Here is an 18,900-nt window from a genome sequence, read left to right as displayed (position 1 = left end):
ACACCCACCCTGTGTTTGAATACAATCAACTGTATGCACTGAGCTTGTCTGATGCTTTAAGCACACGGTTTGATAAAATAATTAAGACAAAGGAACCCGATGGCCACGCTGTGTTAAAAGGAACGACAGCGGGTCCCTGTGTGACCGGCAGCACAGCACATGTTTATCGCGCTGTCCGCGCTGAAGCTGCAACATAACTGCGGCCATTTCATTTCTTACTTGTTTCTATGACTGAAAAGTTGTGTTACCGAAATCCCTCATTTGTTTAGGGAAAAACATTCCCTATTTCCTCGGCCCTCGCGCTCTTTACGTGACACATGTATGTTATGACAAACTTTGAACACCGTAACAAACGATAGCAAAAATGGATGTGGGCCACGTAAAAAAGATTTAACTCAAAAATGGGGGGAATTTTTAATGGTTGCTCAGGAGGGAAAGGGGAAGTCAAATGTGTGGAAGATTGTTTGACTTAGTTATGGAAACTATTGGAGATGAAGAAAACAGGAGGGTATAGGAGCAAGTGCCGCGTGAGTATTGTGTGCTAAACAGGTGCTGTTAGATGACAATATTATAATTTTTTCCCTGACCATTTAGAACAGTGTAAACACTAAATAAATGAACCAGAGTGTGTGCTCTAACTAAAAAAATGTTGACATAAAAAGCCATTATCAAACCAACGACAAAAAACAGTTGCATGCATGTGTGAATTTCCGTTTATTTAGTGTTCAGGCTAATTTATCCACAGCTTCCTTTGTTATTACATTTTAACGCCAAAATGCTCGATTGCATTTCAAAGCACGAACGACTTGGATGCTGTGGGATGACATGAACGAATGAATGATGGATGGATGGATGGACACAGTAGCCTATACAGTATTCAGGCTAAACAAGGACGCGCTCTTTGGCCTGCAGCTCGATGGTGGTGACACAAGCCTACTATAAGGAGCCTACTAACGATAATGACATTGCTTACTATAAATGAGGATCACACTGACAATTGTAGTAACAACAATGAGATCAAGAAACCAGAGGGTATAGGAGAACTGCATGCATATTATGTGTGACAAACAGGTGCCGTTAGATTACAATATCATTTTTTTTCTGCCTGTTTGGAACAGTGTAAACACTGAATAAATGAGTTGTTTTTTAAAGCCTTTATTACAGCATAGCAAACATTTAACAGCCTAATTTGTGTAATTGCATTATCTGACATCTTGCAAGGTTGCGTGAGGCTTGGCGCTCACATAATCAGTAAACTATTAAACAAACACTCAAACTGGCAACAGAAGCAGGGCGCCTTATTTCTGTCGATATACAGTATGTGGATGATTTATAAAAGCCAGGCATGTTTAACAGTTAGGCTATTGATTATAGACCTAAAGTTGGCGTTTCCTTTCTCCTCAATATTCTTAAGGCAATTAAGGCTATTGTTCAAAATAATATGATTATATTTATTAGTGTTGCACCATTATTCTTACCAAATAGAACCATTTACTGTTTTCAGGAGCACACGTCTTAGAGCGCCGGACTGCGCCATCCCCGTGACCGCCGCAACGGGTCAGTCCACTGTAGGGCGCGACTCAGACGGGTGTCTCCGTCTTCAATTTGCAACAGCTCAACTAAAATAAATCTCGATTGACCAACAGCCTATCGATCAAACAATCGACCACATGGGGTCAGCCCTAGTGAACGGTCTACTTCAATGGCGCCCGTAATACAGTAACTGCTATTGTGACGGCTCGCTTCACTTTCTCTCCCTGGCAATTGTATCGTTTCCCTTTGCGGGTTCGCCAGACACAAAATGGTACGGCGAGTTGTTTGTGTGCATGTGTCTAGTGTTAAACCCACTGTAGCAATACTGAGTAGCAGGTTATTGTTTGGCTTCTCGGCTCCCGAGTGCCGCGGGACTGTTTACTTCAGGAATACAATGGGCGTCGGGTGGGAAACAAGAGGTCGGGAGAGTACAGTGTTGTTTGTGTGTCTGCTACAGAAGGTAAAGGAGTCTTTTCTTAATATAGCACAATGTAGCATCTAGCTGTCCTCGAAGCAAGGCCTGCAGACAACAACAACCTCACAGAATTAGAAGATTCCGTTGCATCACACTTTTCCCTTACCCAACGGCAACACAGACAGCCGCCGCCTCGGTCTGGAACGACAACGTCTGCTTCACTTGCGTGTGCACATCCGTCACTCCACCAGGGCCGAGTCAGCCAGGGAGAGAGGGATTGGGGAGGGTTGAAAAAAGGTCACATCCTTATGTGGGGCCATAGGTCTTTTTACATAAAACGACATGTGGGTCTGATCTAGAGGGCCAACAGCTCTCACAGCGCCAGCGCTAGAATCAGTAGGCCAAACGGCTGAGGGTAGCATTAGCTTGCATTACCGATGGAGGGTGACACCAGTGACGCAGTTGGGGACAGATGGGGACATGGCACAGCCTGAAACATGGCTAGACATGGTATTAGTGCAAGAACGCAGTTCCAATAGCAGCTTGCTCACTACAGTATCTGGGGCTATAGTTAAGCAATAAGGCACGAGGGGGTGTGGTGTATGGCTAATATAGAAAGGATAAGGGATGTTCTTAGGCCCGACGCAACGCGGAGTGCCTGGATACAGCCCTTAGCCGTGGTATATTGACCATATACCACAAACCCCCCGAGGTGCCTTATTGCTATTAGAAACTGGTTACCAACGTAATTAGAACAGCAAAAATCAAAAATGTTTTGTCGTACCCGTGATATACGGTCCGATATACCACGGCTTTCAGCCAAATCAGCATTCTGGGCTCGAACCACCTGGTTTATCATATTTCATGAATCGCAAGTAAGGGGGAGTAGTGGGTGGTGCCCTGGCAAGCTGCCATCACTGCCCCTGGGGGAGGGAAAGAGGGTAGCCCCACACAAACACTCCGGGGGCCAGACACGCGGAGGGCAGGGTTCAACCGCTGAAGGAGAAGCAGGGAGGAAGGCAGTCAATTGATGGCGTGCTGCATTTACACAACAAAACGGAGCTCTCCCTCTCAATCTCACGCGCACGCGCCTGCACTCCATGCTCATCAACACACGCCAACGCAAGGTTAGAGCGACGGGAGGGGGGAGTGAGTGAATGAGCGCGCGAGAGAAAGAGATCAAGGGAGAGAGTTGCAGCTTTTCACTGAAGAGGCACTCACTCGAGGCAGAGCCCCGTGATGTACGCACACACTCGCCGCCTTGATCAAAAACACAGGCAGCAACATCATACAGCATCACTCTTTCTGTGATCAATGTTTTATCATTTGACAAGATTAGATTAGACAGAGGTTTGGCGAGACCGAAATAACAGTAGCTTGAGCTGAGCCAAGTCAACCTTTTCCCAATGTCAATTAGTTCTGAATCCAGTGAGAATCTATGGATTGGCTAGTGAGTACGCTGGACGAACACCAAGACGGCTCCTAGCGTGGTGTAACGCCAGTTTGTCCTCTGTCCCAGGATCTACTACTTGTGTCTCTCCAAGTTTCAGGGTGTGTGCATGGGTGCATGTTAGTCTCTGCCTCTCCCGTTTCCCATCTCTCGGTCTCCCTCTCATTCTTAAAATGGAGGCGTCTAGTCTATCCATCTAGGAGAATTCAGCTACAAAAGATACGGTTAACTCACTGGCCTGTTGCTTTCCAGGAACCGAGCTGGTGACCCTGGTGATCGGGAGTGAGAAAGACCCCACCGCTGCCGCCAAAAACACCCACCCAAACTACCCACCCAAAATACTTATCCAAATAACAAAACTTTCTGGTTGAAACACCCCTAACATCTGTCTAGTCACCAGGGTGGCAGCAGCTGTTCCGATTGCTGGATGAGGGCTTAATTAAAGTTTGAGTCAGCGCTCTCCCTCGGTTTTGTCATCCTTCCCCCTGCCCTGCCCACATACGCACACACACACACACACACACATAACAACCGGTCTTCCCCAGAACAACGCTCCCGATAGGCTTTGTGCAGAGAGCTGAACCAGCTACGCTGCCAAGTTCCCTCCCTTCCTCTTCTCTCCTCTTATCCCCTTTTTCCTGGCTGAGGTGGACGGGCGTAGTTTTGTTGAAATTCCACATTACCCACCTAAAACAAACACCCCCATATTTTTTTTTGGGGGGGGGGGGGGGGGGGGGGTTGGAGTGGTTCCTGAAATTACAACAATCCTAAAACGTGTTCAGTCTTCTGGATTGTGTGGCTTCCAATGTCTGTGCCGAGGCCAATTCATAAAAAAGGCAAGAAAGAGGTGGGCCTCTTGAATGAGCTCAAATGGCTTGTGTCGTGCCACTGGAATAGAGTGAGTACCTCCTTTAAAAATGTGTCCTGTTCAAACTCGATAGGCATAGATCAAATAAACTCCAATCATAGGTTGGAGCGTTAAAATGAAGCCGATGTGGCGACTGCATTCAAGCCCATTTTCATGTCTTGTTCTCCTGATTTAACCGGGTGGACCCAGGTCCTGTTCAGGAGGGTGCAATGTTACAGAACGTCCAGATAGAAATGTTATCGTACAGATATGCTGGCTTGAGATGTAGAACAGGGAATCCGCTCTTTATGTTCCATCTGGTTCTGCAACATTCGGGACGTTTCACCTCACTAAATAGGACCCCGCCCCCCTGCGCTGGCTGTTGGACAAAACCGTCAGTCAGTCTCATGACCTGCCAAAGGCCATGACAGGCCCATTCTAAGAGCTGAAGGAGATCATACAGAGGGGGGGGGGGGGAATAAATAGATGACGGCCCGATCAACTGGAACAACCGCATTCCTCAAGCACCATGGGAATGGTGGATAGGGGGAAGGAGGGACGGAGAGAGAGAGAGAGAGGGAAATGCGAGAAAGGAAGGAACTCCTCTCAGCCTTCACGGGTCAGCACCTTGCACCAGTCACACACTCCATTTAATCGGAATGTGGCGCTCGACAATAGAAACCCGCTGCCTGATTCGACTGAATCATATGGCCTCCATCTGCATTCCTGAAGTGTCACACTAACTAAATCAACACTGCCATCTGAAAGGGTGGAGCGCGCTTGTGCAGCGCATGAACAAAAATAGCTTTGAATCATTGAACCAGCAATGACTAACACTGAGAAGTCGGATGCTATGTTATCCCCCTTCCTACACCGCCCACCCCCCCTTTTCCCCGTGAGCTGGTACAGTCCTGACCTCAATGACAGCTCTTGGGGATGGATGGAACCACGTATGCAGAACGGGGGGGGGGGGGGGGGGTCAAATGCCACCAAGCACAACTGGAGTCATCATGACTGTAATGCGGGGGCCCATTTAACCAAGCCTCTCCCCACCTTCCCATAGCAGCTAACCCTGCCTTGGAGAGCAGGGAGGGAGAGGTCCCGCTGCCAATAAACGATCCACCATCCCCCCACCTTAAAGAGGATCTGTCTAACCTTTGACCCCCTCCCCCCCCCCACTCACTCAGTCTCAGCCCTCCCAGCCCTCCTCCTCCTCCTCCTCCCTGCCCATTCCCGCATTGTCTCGCTAGCAATAATTATTCCCAGAGTTCTAGTCCCAGGCCCTGTCTACTAACTCAACTCCCCAAGGGGTTGAGGAGGGACTAATAAAAAGCCCTCACCCAGCTGCGGAGTGGAGTGGTATCCCCCGCTGGGTTAGCGTTTAGGCTACACGGCTAGCCCAGGTCTGCTAAAGGAATTAGCATTGGCAATGTTCTGCACAACATGGCTGGAGTGGCTTTTCACTTAACAAGCTAAGGTAAAAGATAAGGGCAGGAGGGAGGGATGAAGGAAAGGTGGGGGTGGGGTAGAGCATGGTGCTTGCAATGTCAGGGATGTGGGTTTGATTCCCACAGGGGACCAGTACGAAAAAGTACAAGTCTCTCTGGATAAGAGCATCTGCTAAATTGCACAAATGTAAAATGTTGAGAGGAGAACCACAAGACAGAAGCTTCCAAAACTCCTGAGAACTTTGGCTAATGAAGCATTGGAATCGGTTGGTTAAAGTGTTTCCCAATCCATTCCTCCTGGACCCAGAGACACTGCATACATTTACTATATTTTAGCTGTAGTACACCTGAGATTCAACTACTGGGATTGAGGATTCATTTAGCAAATGAATCAGCTGTGCTAGTGCTGGAACAGAACAAATATGTGCAACAGGTGTGGGTCTCCTTCCAACAGGATGGAGGCATGTCACCGGCCCGCTAGCCTTTTTATACCGGCCCGCTAGCCTTTTTATACCGGCCCGCTAGCCTTTTTATACCGGCCCGCTAGCCTTTTTATACCGGCCCGCTAGCCTTTTTATACCGGCCCGCTAACCTTCTGCATTAAGGGTAGCCTTGAGGGGCAAAAATCAAATATCTGTGGTCGACATGCTATGCTACGGTACAATGCCGACACACATGATATGATGGCACCGACAGAGAGGGCTGCTTCGCTTCTGGTTCTTAGGAAACTTTGCTTGCACGGTCGGAACTAGAAGCACAAGCATTTCGCTACACTCGCAATAACATGCTAAGCACCTGTATGTGACCAATAACATTTGATTTGAGACGAGTGGCGGGCTCATCATATCTGTCTCTAACTCTTTCACACACAGACAAAAGAGAGCGTTGACAAAGGGTGCTAGATAGAAGGGGAGGGCTTGTGATGTTGTAGGCCTACGTGTTTTAGTCTAGAGAGCATGTGTCAACATCAGTCCTGCAGGAAGCCCCCCCCCCCCAGGGTGTGCACATTTGAAATTCCGCCTCACACCAACACGTCTGATTCAACACTCAATGGGCTTCATGACTAGTTGAATCTGTTGGAGCGGAGTTAGAACAAAACAACCAAAAAAAGTCCCTTGGCGTGACTGGAGTTGAGAAACACTTATCTGGAGTGGAGTCGGGGGGAGGGCGCTTCTTACCACATCGCTCCTTTTACCACTCAACCTCTGACCGCGCTACAGTTTCACGGCGTGTTCTTATCTAAAAAGCTTATCTGCAGCTCGCTCCGCGGAGCCGTCGGTGCCTGGAATTCCAGCTATCCCTTTGGCTGAGACAGACACAGCAGAGAGATTAAGAGCAAAAAGTCACTGGGAGTTTAGCTCTGGAAGTGAGAGGCTGGAACGCGAACTAGTGATTCCGATGGATTTTTTTTATTTTTATCAACTGGCCAAAGCGAGAATCTAGCCGACTTCCACACCCTTGAATGAATTTAGCTAACCGTCAACACAGCTAGTTGGTATCAACTAGGCTATTTCTCTGACGTGACTGCCCACTTAATTTCACCACACACACACACACACACAGGCCAAACTAGCCTGAAGCAGTCCACTTCCAAGCACTCAGGGGAAAACAGGCAGTAAACAAAATGAATAAATGAACACTTACCTACATCTGGTAAACACACAGGTGTTGACTTCAGAGTGGGCGGCGTGCATGTGTGTGTATGCATGTGTGCCAGGTACAATCACACACTCTTGCTCACTCTGCCACACACACACACACACACACACACACACACACACACACACACACACACACACACCGCCTGAGGGCAAAGCGGCGCTGTTGACCTCCTTTAAATGAGCCTTTCTTCCTCTAACAGGGAGGGGTGAGCGACGGTCTCCCATTTATGTCGCCACACCACACCTGATTTATAGTATTGCTGGCGGCCATGCTTTCCCTGGGCAAGTGGCTCTCTTAAAGGGCCGGCAGCGCATTCTATTATTCTTATTTACAGGCAGGCAAATTAATTATTTAAATTCCCCTCGGTAAACAGAACAGATATGATGAGAGGGACAGTGCCAGGGCAGATACTGCATTGCAGGGAGAGGAGCAAGAGACACAGAAGGCGAAGAAAGAAGCAATTTTGAAGTAAGCCCGCCACACCATTAACACGAATCACAACAATAAAAAGCCTGTTGTCAACTATTCCTAGTTAAATCTTCCCCACAATGGAGAGTGGGTATGCTTATATTAAACCTAGGAATGGACACACACCCACATACACAAAGGCCTTTTTACCTAAGCACATTGCCTATACGAGCACAGTGTACACCTATAGATGCACACACACAAATTGTGTGCTGCACCAACAAAAATACACATATTTTGCTTTGCTCAGTGTGCCGCCTCCTCTCCCACAGTGGTTTTCATTAAACAAGCCTGAAGAGGCTGACAGACTCCACTGAGCAGTACAAACAACCACTAGGCTCCCGCATCCTTTAGAAAATACCATTGTCAACACTAACAGTTTCTACCAACAATATTCAATTTTCATAAAGGCCTACATGCACAGTTTTATAAATCCAGGAATTTATTTTGCGTTCATTAAAAATTATTTTCCTGAATTAAACTTGAACGACACCAACAACCATGCTATGCGAAACCCTGGGTCTTGTTCATTAGGCACCAAATTGAATTAAATGGTGGTGGGGGGGTGGGGGTTCTACCTGGACCTGTCCAATAAGAGAGCTCAGTTCTGTTTTCAGTTTCAAAACAAGTGTACCGCAGTTGGGCGACCGCTTGACATCTGGTCAGTGACACACTGATTGATACACTTCCTGGACGGCTCCATTGACTGTCCCCTCAGCGGAGGAAGAAGATAAACGTTTGCCGTTCGGAGCTCGGTGGACCAATAGGTGCCTTGGTCAGCCTTTCCCTTGGATTATTTCCCAGTAAACGCCCCCATTGCCCCCATAGCATCAAAACTGTCAATTGAAATCAATAACTGTCAACAGAAGCCAAACTCTTTTCTCTAGGTGGTCTTGGTCAGCTGGTTATCCATCCTGGGGTTTGTTCAAGAGAATGCAACGTTACAGAACCTTTCCGATAGAAATGCATCGTGTGGTAGAACGGATACAAAGACGTGGTCTGGTGCACTGGCACCATGACTGCACACTGCCGATTAAATTCAAGGTCAGTCCCATCGAACAGCTAGTCACTCAGTCCGTCAGTATGCCTGACAGGCCTTGGGAGGTTTTGTATTGGAGAGAGTTCTAAGGTCTATATTAGTTAGGTAAAAAGGCTTATTTCTCACGTGTGTCGGGACCCTCAGACAAGCCCCCTCACTGCTGGCCTCTCTGGTGCTTTTTAATATCACTGCTGCAGCCTAGCCCAGGGGCCGCAGGGAACCCCAGAGAGACAGTCAGTCACACTGTTCAAAAAGGGGGGGGAGATGGAAAGATGGAGAGGGAACGAAGGAAGGGTGGTCATAACGTTGAGAAACAGAGAGAGAGTAACTACAGGGGGACATGAACAGGGAGGGAAGCAAAAGGAGAATGAGTGGATAGGAGGAGCAGAGAGAGGAGGAAGAGAAGGGGAAAAAGCGAGGGGGAAAAATATGAAAGAGAGGAAGAAAAAAAATGGCAACCCATCTCCACTGGTTCGTATACGGAAAGAAGATATTCCATTACACTCCATTGAGAAAGCCCTCAATCATCTTCAAGGGGAAATTAAACCACTCGCATGGCATCCCGCTGCCTCCCTCTGACAAACTCACATTGGTAAGAGGTCTCCTTTTACACTCGCACTAAACGCTTCCTCCTTGAGAGAGCCAAGAGTGAGCCAAAACAGCGCAGCCTGGGCTGGCAATGCCAGGAATATCGTAGATACCATGGCGGATTGGACCGGAACAGCGGTGGATGTGTCCTAATGAGCCGAAACCAACAATTAACAGAAGTCAGAACAGAGAGAGGGGAAGCGGAGATTCCGAAATGTGGGAATTTTGACAGGGTGTCGGAACCCAGCAGGAGCACTCCTCAGAGGGAGAAACACACACAGCCCTGACAGGAGGAAAGAAAATGAGAGAGAGGGTGAAGAAAGAAGGAGTGACAGGAAGAGAGAAGAGGGAAAGCGACAGTGGGAGAAGGAGAGGACGAGAGAGAAAGAAACAGCAGGAGAGAGAGCGAGAGAATACCTCAGGATGAGGTTGTCACACCGGTTTAAAATGTTTGCCAGTCAAGGGGGCTGTTAATGTAGCAGTCTTCTGCCAAGTCCACTCACACATACTGGAGACGCACACAAACGTAAGACTCACACACACTACGCACATACACTGGAGGGAGGTACTGACTATTGATTCACTTTATAAAGCCCGTTAGCCCTACAGAATCAAGTTAGACAGTAGGTTCTTCCTCATTCCTCAATTGGGGCGGCAATTAGCCTAGTGGTTAGAGCGTTGGACTAGCAACCGAAGGGTTGCAAGATCGAACCCAGAGCTGACAAGGTGATTTTCAACTTGTTCTGCCCCTGAACAAGGAAGTGAATCCACTGTTCCTAGGCCGTCATTGAAAATAAGAATTTGTTCTTAACTGACTTGCCTAGTCAAATTAAGGTAAAAAAAAAAAAAAAAAAAAAAAAATTCAAATCCAGTTGATATCAACACTAGATCAGTGAATGGCCAGCCCCTGACATGCTTGTAGTTTTCTGGCAGAGTCATTTGCAACGCCATACTGGAAACGCATAGGCTAAATTACAAAACGTGAGGACCCACACTTAATCCATTGATGACAGAGCAAGCCACATGGGCTACTGCTTGATGTCATGTCTGGTAAGGATTTGAATCCAGCAAAACTTCAGGTACAACTCTTCAAATTCACCTCGGAAGATTGTCTATCATCTTGGCATTAGTCACAGTCAGATTAATCCCATACATTTGTTAGAAGAATAAAAAATGTCCTTGCTAGCGCCGACAAACCCAGCAAGTATATGTTTTAACTTACTTCACCGGATGTGAGTGAGCATGGTCCTTTTGCAGGTAGGCGTGCAAAACAATATAGTCACAGACAAGTACAATTAAATCTACTTTTCAAAGAGCCGGTAGTGCATTCAGGTTTCTATCAACTGAACCATGCACGGAAGAATGTAAATAAGTCCACCAGCTCATGCAATAAGTGCATGAGTCCCGTGCATGCATTTTCATCTTGTGTGCACGATTCGGGTGATAGAAATCTGAAAGCACTACCACCGCTTTGAAAAGTTGGCCTAAATTCAAATATAACTGCCTTGTATTTATTTTATTTAACTGGGTAAGTCAGTCATCTACTTGTAAGAGGTGGTGAGAGGAAACCTTCCCAATCCAAATGCTCATTTATGTCGGAGTCTTCAGGCTAGACATGCAGGTGAGTTTGAGGGCTGAAGATGAAGGATGGGTGAGGAAATTGGATTGAAAAGCACCAGCGTGCGAACGTTATTCCTACCAACGTGTCATTCAGCTACATTGTTGCCACTGGTCGCGCACTGATACAATGTCTCTACTTTGAATACAACTCTACAGAATTTAAACATTGTAGCCGCAATGATCTATGTAGACTAGCGCTACAACTCATTCCCAGTGGATTCAGACACTCTTGAGTAGCTAGAAGACCAACCGGTCTGCCATTCAGTGATTTACGAGCAGAAGCAAATGCCAATCCGATGATTTAGGGACAGTCATATTCAACTAGTACCTCCTACTAAACAAACATTTGTCACGCTTGAGATCCTTCAACATTTACATGTGAATGGGTAGTCGTAGCCTTTAACCACCAAGCCAATGTCTGTTGCCTAAATTGTAAACTGAGGGCAAAGGCCAACGGGCAAGACAAATCAGCCTACAACATATTGAAATAACACATTCAAATTCGGTCAGGCTTTTTAACTAGTGAATGCTATATGTTGAGGAGGAGGGTGGGTCGTGTGTAATTTGCTCACCAGAATTATACTGAAAAGACTATTAAAGAAAAATCAAATAGTATTTGAGTGCATATTCAATAGACGACAGCCAATGCGTAGACCAACACACCCACCGACAACCCTCAACCTTCTATTACCACTCAATAGGGAATTACAATTGCTGTTGAATAACAAAGCCTACAAATTGCCACTCATTCCTTAGCAGATTAACGCTCTTTTAACACACCATGAAACACCATTTCTAATTATTTTAGAGCCAATAGGGGTTATCGATTTTTTTTTTACAAAGCTGCACCAGGTCCCTTGAGATATGCTACATTCCCTTCTGTCCATTTAATAGCATAGAACTAACAAGAAATAGCCCTATTAAATAACCCCAATATGTGAGAGCATGCAACGAATGTCAATGTAAAGCCGTGTATGAGCCACACATGCCACCCTCCCCAGTGTCCCCACTCACCGCCCAAGACAATTTTCCAGGCGACAGTGTCTGTCAGTGAATGGCTATAATTATATAGTCTATGGAGGCATTCCTTCTAAAAAAAAAAAAAGGCAATGCAACAGCATTCCCTTTGCAATGAGGTAACCAATAGTTTGCTTTTCCATTCACCGTTGAACTATAGGTCCTTGCCCATGTTTTTTCGAATAGAAAAACAATATTGATATAAGGGTGTCAGGATAGGATGTAGCCTATAATAAAACCCCGAGTGAACAGCAATAAAATAGGCTAGAGTACAATAAGTCTTGAGATGTAAAGCTTGAATTCTGCTTCTGCTCGGGTTAATTCAAGTAGCCTATCTGCTTGAAGAACAGCGAAGGGATACATCCACACACCGAACACACACAACGCTCCAATATCCGCAGTTTTCCACTGCTACTTCGGTGTTGATCAACTCTTGAACGGATTGAATCACACAGAAAAACAGTTGGACAAGCATTCCAAGACTGTTTGTGAAGAAGTTCAAATCACAGGTAAATAAAATGGGTTGCGCTTAGGTAACAACACAAGAAAGGGGCTAGTTGCTTGCCTCTTACAAGGTCTATGTTTTGAAATCACAAGCTCCATAAACTCGTCAGACGCAACGCAGAGGTCCTCCTACCAGAAAGGAGACAACAAAAAAACATCCGATACCAAACTCGCAACATGGGAGCGAAAACACCCAAATGTTTCAAACCAAAATAACCGTTTATCTCGTTCAAAATAACGCACCAAACTCCTCTGGGTACTTACAAATTCAAGTGGCCATTGGGTAAGATATCCTAGCCAATGTGGTTAAAATCCAAAACTTGAGGACATTTCCACTCTTGTCACGGTGTGCTAGCGTGCTCACCACTGCGGCTCCCTTCGTGTGAATGAAGAGGAATGCAGCTCGAGGCTTCCAGAGAGAAAGAAGCCTGCCTCGATGTGTCTGTCTGGCAATGAGAGCGAGGACTGCCTCAATACCTTGTTTATTCCACAGAGGGCGTCGATGAGTAGAGTGATCAATTGTACCGCAGATAATGGAACGTGAAATCACAGGACATCGATGTGGTGGCAGCTGCAGAGAAGTCCTTGGGTGTACGAGATTTTACTGGAGAAGAGGTACAAGGTGTGTTGAACGATCGTGTCCCGTGGGGACTGCCGACCTGGTGAGGGATCAGGTAGGACAAACGAGTGGAATAGTGGTGAGGTTTTGAAGGGATTAGTTGGTAGGGCAATTTTTCTTCCCGGTTCCTCGCCCTTTTCCCCCTCCTGTTTGTCACAAGGTGTAATGAATTCACACTCCAGAACAGTAGGCAGACACAGCCCTCGGAGTGGGTGGTGGCATGCACCTCTGACGAATGTTTGGAACAGCCATAATACCATAGACAAAGAAGGAAAATAAGTCAGATGGTGGCCACAGCTTGAAATTGGCAAAACAACCTCACTTTCTTGGCCTTTAATCATGTTCATAAGAAGATAACGTAATTTTCCCTGAGTTGATGAATTAATAAAAGGTTAGGCAAAATGAATAACAAATGATCCGTCTATATTTGTCTTTGTCAACAAGAGGGCTATTGCTTCAGTTCATGATAGGCTAGGCTTGATTGTTCACAGACAAACAGGGTTTGTTATAGACCTGTCTATAGAAAAGGTTGTTTTTGACAGTAGAAGTGAAACCTGACATTTTTATATTTATAAACAGTCTCCTAGGAAGATCGTCTTACAAAGTGTGTATTGGACACAGTTTTATGTGTCCTTGGAGCAAGGAAGCTTTTGGGATAAACAAGTTATTCTAACGGGAAGCTCACATTACAGATTGCACTCTTGAGAGGAGCTAGCCAGGTCTGGCACTCACCATACCACCTGGCTCTTTCTGTCTGTGTGTGTAAGGGTCCTCACAGCACTCAACCACAGGCTGAGGTTTGCGCAATGGTTCTCCCAACACTAATATCAAGAGACAGAACATGGAACACAGTTCCCCACACACTATGTGAAACATTCTTTCACAACAGACCATATTTTCAACTTCAACAGCAAGACCTCTGTTCTCCTGGACCAGGAAATGAATGAAAATAGACGGTCTCTTCACTGGTCCCTTCTGATTCAATTAGATTATTTGAATCCCAATGTGCAAATCAATGGCATGAGTTAGTTGTTCATTTCAAAGAATGATAGAGGATGTCAGCTGTCATGATTTGTTGAGATGGTCAACAAAGGATACGACTTGGGCAGAAAGCAGAGAGAATATTTAAGTGTGGCTTTTTGTTTGTTGTTGTTTTGCTGTGTATTTAGCCATACACTATTAATGCACTTGTGCTTGGGAACAGAGCAAAAGAACAAACGGTTACATTGGATACACACAGTGCAAATACAGTATGTACTGACTGATCTGCTAGAGGCAGGAGTCTCTGCGCTCCTACATGCACCCTGCGCGCGCACACACACACACACACACACACATTAGCAATCTTATACAATCACACACTATACACATAACACACACACACACACACACACATTAGCAATCTTATACAATCACACACTATACACAAATATCACACACACACACACACACACACACACACTAGCAATCTTATACAATCACACACTATACACAAATATCACACACACACTTGAATAAACACACTCAAATGCTGTATATATATACAGTACATGCACTCAAGCGCACCTTGTGCAAACATTAGCATTCACACACACTAAGCACACATAAGCTACACGAGACACGGGCTCTGACATGCATTTATGCGCGTTCACACTTGCTGCAGATCGCCATCGTAATCGGATCAATCGATCTTGCCAAGGCGGAGACTTCAGTGGATCCAAAATCCTCAAATACGACGCCCTATAACAAACAAGCCAGCGAACCTATGCCAACAAAACAGACATAATGTTAACACCGTACCATGAACCCCATTAAAACTAGACTGCAGGGGACACCTGTTACCTGAGGTGACATGTAAGACTAAGCAGGTAATAATGATGCAATTAGCTTATTGTTAGCTCATGCTAACATCCGCCTAAGGCTGTCGTCAGGTCATTTACAAATCTCATGATAAGATTCATCCTGACCAGATGAGGAAATTCCAGAGACGTCCAGGAGCTGCCAATGACCGATTAGGACAGGTCAGACATATGAATCTGTCGGTTGTGATTTATCAGGTACATACAGTGAGCTCCATAAGTATTGGGACAGTGACACGTGTTCTGTTGTTTTGGCTATGATGTTAAAGTGCAGACTGTCAGCTTTAATTTGAGGATATTTTCATCCATATCGGCTGAACAGTCTAGAAATTACAGCACTTTCTGTACATGATTCCCTCCCATTCCCTTGTGTAAAGTATTTGGTCCCGTATTCATAGCAATGACTACATTAAGCTGTTGACTGTACAAACTTTTTTGGATGCATTTTCTTTTTGTTTTGGTTGTGTTTTGCAGTATTTTGTGCCCAATAAAAATGAATGGTAAATAATGTGTGTTGTGTCATTTTGGAGTTACTATTATTTGCAAATAAGAATAGAATATGTTTCTGAACACTTCTACATTCATGTGGATGCTTCCGCGATTATGGATAGCCCTGAATGAATTGTGAATAATGATTTGTGAGAAAGTCAGACGCACAAATATCATAGACATAATAACAAAGACGCAATAACCAATCCATAATAACTTCTCACCATTACAATAATAGGCGGGGGGTTAGCGTTTTGGAGGGAAGAGGGTATGATATTTCTGCCTGTAACATTCTCAATCAGGATTATCTGTAATCGTGGTAGCACCCACAGGAATGTAGAAGATGTGTTTAGCAACATATTCTATTCTTATTTCCAATCAAAGTGACTCCCAACACGACACAATACAGTACATTATGAACCAGTTTCATTTCTATTTGGCACAAAATAAAAGGTGTGGTCACAAGCTAGATGTAGTCATTGCCTGCTCTGACTATGGGACCAATTAACTTTGTACTACTTTAATACACACACTGTAAGGGAATTTGTCCCAATACTTTTGGTCCGCGAAAAATGGGGGGGGGGGGGCTATGTACAAAAAGGGACAGTCTGCCCTTTAACCTCATAGTCATTGTGTCATTTAAAATCTAAAGTGCTGGCGTACAGAGCTAAAACAACAAAACGTGTGTCACTGTCCCAATACTTGTGGATCTCACTGTAAAACAAGGGGATTGTAAATAAGAATAAAAAACTAGAGGAGTAAGCATTTACTACTGTATTTAAAGCTAGAATCCTTAGTTGCTACATCTATTTTTGGACGTATAAATGAATGACATTCTGTATATAGCCATTGTGTCACGCCCTGACCTTAGAGAGCCTTTTTATTTCTCTATTTGGTTAGGTCAGGGTGTGATTAGGGTGGGCATTCTAGGTTTTCTGTTTCTATGTTGGTGTGTTGGATTCCCAATCGGAGGCAGCGGTCTATCGTTGTCTCTGATTGGGAATCAGACTTTTGGGTTTTGTGGGATCTTGTCTTTGTTTGCTGCTTTATTGCACGACTAGCTTTTACGTTCGGTTTGTGTTCATTGTGTTCTTCCCCGGTGTTACATTTTCAAGTAAAGAGAGAATGTACGCCTACCACGCTGCACCTTGGTCCGGTCATTTATCATCATCCGACGACAAGCGTAACACATCGATTCTTGAAGAACATAACTTTATAAAGGCCTCAGGAGCATAATGGACTGTACCTCATCAAAACCCATAACATAAGCTGGTTTTACGCCAATGTTTTGTTAACAATGTAAATGTAAACACTGTATTGCCTCAAAACATGGATAAAACTATCAATTTGATATAATGGATGGTCAGTCCTTGCGTCCATGGCTTTGCCAATGAGTTTGAGTGCAGTCACATTTCCCCAGGGTCATCCCTCAGCTTTTTACCGAAACAGAGGCGGGGTGGCCGCTTTGTTCTTGTTTCAATTAAGGGCTCTAGTTTTAGCTTCTAAAGGTTGGGAGTGCTGGTAGAAGTTAAAGTGCCTTTAAAATAATAATGCCTTAAGTAAGGTAATATGAGTTAAGCATATTTCCACTTGAATTATTCATTTCAGAGTGCGTTTCAGTTGCAGGAAGCTCGAAAAGACTCACGAGGCTTGTTTCTTAAATGGCATGCAACCCTATAGGCAGGCTTATTTGCTTTGATTTAATGTGTATCTCTTCATAGACCTCGGCTATCAATTAACTGTAAATGAACACCACTGGGAATATTGTAAGCAGTAGCCACCGCGTTCTCATCCATTATAGGCGTATTACCTGTCTGTTCAAAAACTAATCAGTTATGTTTTCCTCTCTGGAAACAAAATGTCCGACATGAGCTGTTTCTAAGTGTTTTCCACTGCTATTTAAAAACATGAGTACACAGACTGCAATGGCCGAGGAAAAAGAGGTGTAACATTTGTATGCCAGATAACATAGCCTCTTATCAAGAGGAAGAGCATAGCTCTTCCAACATGTTTACATTATACAAGGTAGTATTTGTGTCATCAATTGCTCATGACCTACGTAGGGGAGAGTGTGTGTAATCAGAGTCAAAGGGTTAGTTGAGCCACCCCTTGTTTCTAGGAAACTATACACAAACTGAATCATGTGACCCAATATTTAGAAAAAGGTCATCATTCCTTGGAGCCTGTGAAGGAAGTAACCACATGGAAACCACATAAAAAAAATAAAAAACAGATTCTCACAAACTCAAATGAATGTATTGTGTTATAGGTTTCATGATGCTTGTACCTAAACCAAAGTAGCTGGTTTATATACATCAGTCGGGGTCTCTATAAGCTTCAATAAGGTCCATGTTAGACATGGTTTTAAAAAGGTTGTGGTAATATGTCATTCAGTACAAACATGTGTAGGCAGCTCAACTTACCCTGTCCCCTAGTTGTGCCAAAATACAACTTTTTTGGGGACAAACTAAGTTTTCAAAACAATTATCTTTACATGAATTTCCCTTGACGTAGTGATCCTGAATATAAAAATAAATAAATACTCAACACCACTCTCCCCTATAGGTGGTAGAGGAGGATAACGATACAGGTGTAGGATATTAATTTGAGCCAGTTTGCAACAGCAGGAAAATCCCCAGACTCTGATGTCTCTGCCTTGAGGTGTGCGACGAAGCAGCTTTTGTTTGAACTCAACACAACTCATTATGATCGAGATTACAGGGACTTGTGTTCCGTCGTCTCTGACACATTAGCGTTTTGACGTAGCTCCCAGGGACTTTCATTTTTGGAGGACACTGGTAGAGAAAGAGAGGGGGGTGGGGGGTGGGGGGGGGCTCAAAACTAAAAGTCATAAAGCAAGCTAAATGCAGCTATATGCTACAATGATTTGTTAAGGTCTGTCATGACCACTTAAAGCACACAATGTCAGTTAATGGCAAACTACCTCATACTGTTATGAGCCAACATGAAGATGTGCAGTCTCACCGCAGCTGACAATATGGCTAACCCTTTGGCTAATCCATTGCTTATGCCCCATGTCAAGAAAATGCAAACGCAAGATTGCAATTGTTGAGGTAGGGTGTAGAGGTCTGGGACTTGAAAACACTACTATGTATGTTACTGGAACATAATATTCTCGAACCTGTTGATTCGATGCTCTCCATTCAATGTAGCAACGTAAGCAGATATGCAAAGCTGTTTCTGTCACCGTGTCATTTAGAGTGAAAACTAGCTAATTAGCAAAGCAACAATAGGTTCAAATATTGATTTTCTTGAAAATGAAGTCAATTATTGACATTCCGATGTAAGCAGAATTACTGCACAGTTGGTGGTACTACTGTA

The 18,900-nt window shown here is 44.7% G+C and overlaps 1 protein-coding gene across 4 annotated transcripts in view; it reads right to left on the bottom strand.

The window, feature by feature from the left end:
- Window positions 1-13,377, bottom strand: part of LOC110493976 (plexin-A1) — a 275,275-nt gene extending 261,898 nt beyond the window's left edge. For 2 of the 4 annotated variants that reach the window (XM_090205191.1, XM_090205193.1), the window contains exon 1: window positions 12,856-13,377. The gene's annotated coding sequence lies outside the window, so the exon portion shown is untranslated. Of the gene's footprint in view, window positions 1-7,337; window positions 7,550-12,855 lie in introns of those variants that run through there. The other 2 variants (XM_090205192.1, XM_090205194.1) reach the window with 1 other exon arrangement.
- Between the last annotated feature and the right edge of the window lie 5,523 nt (window positions 13,378-18,900).

Source organism: Oncorhynchus mykiss, chromosome 17 (assembly GCF_057628025.1).
Source record: "Oncorhynchus mykiss isolate SJ-2025 chromosome 17, ASM5762802v1, whole genome shotgun sequence".
NCBI classification, from domain to species: Eukaryota; Metazoa; Chordata; class Actinopteri; order Salmoniformes; family Salmonidae; genus Oncorhynchus; species Oncorhynchus mykiss.
The sequence above is the reverse complement of the archived record's forward strand: the minus strand, read 5'-3'. Positions and strand labels throughout refer to the sequence as shown.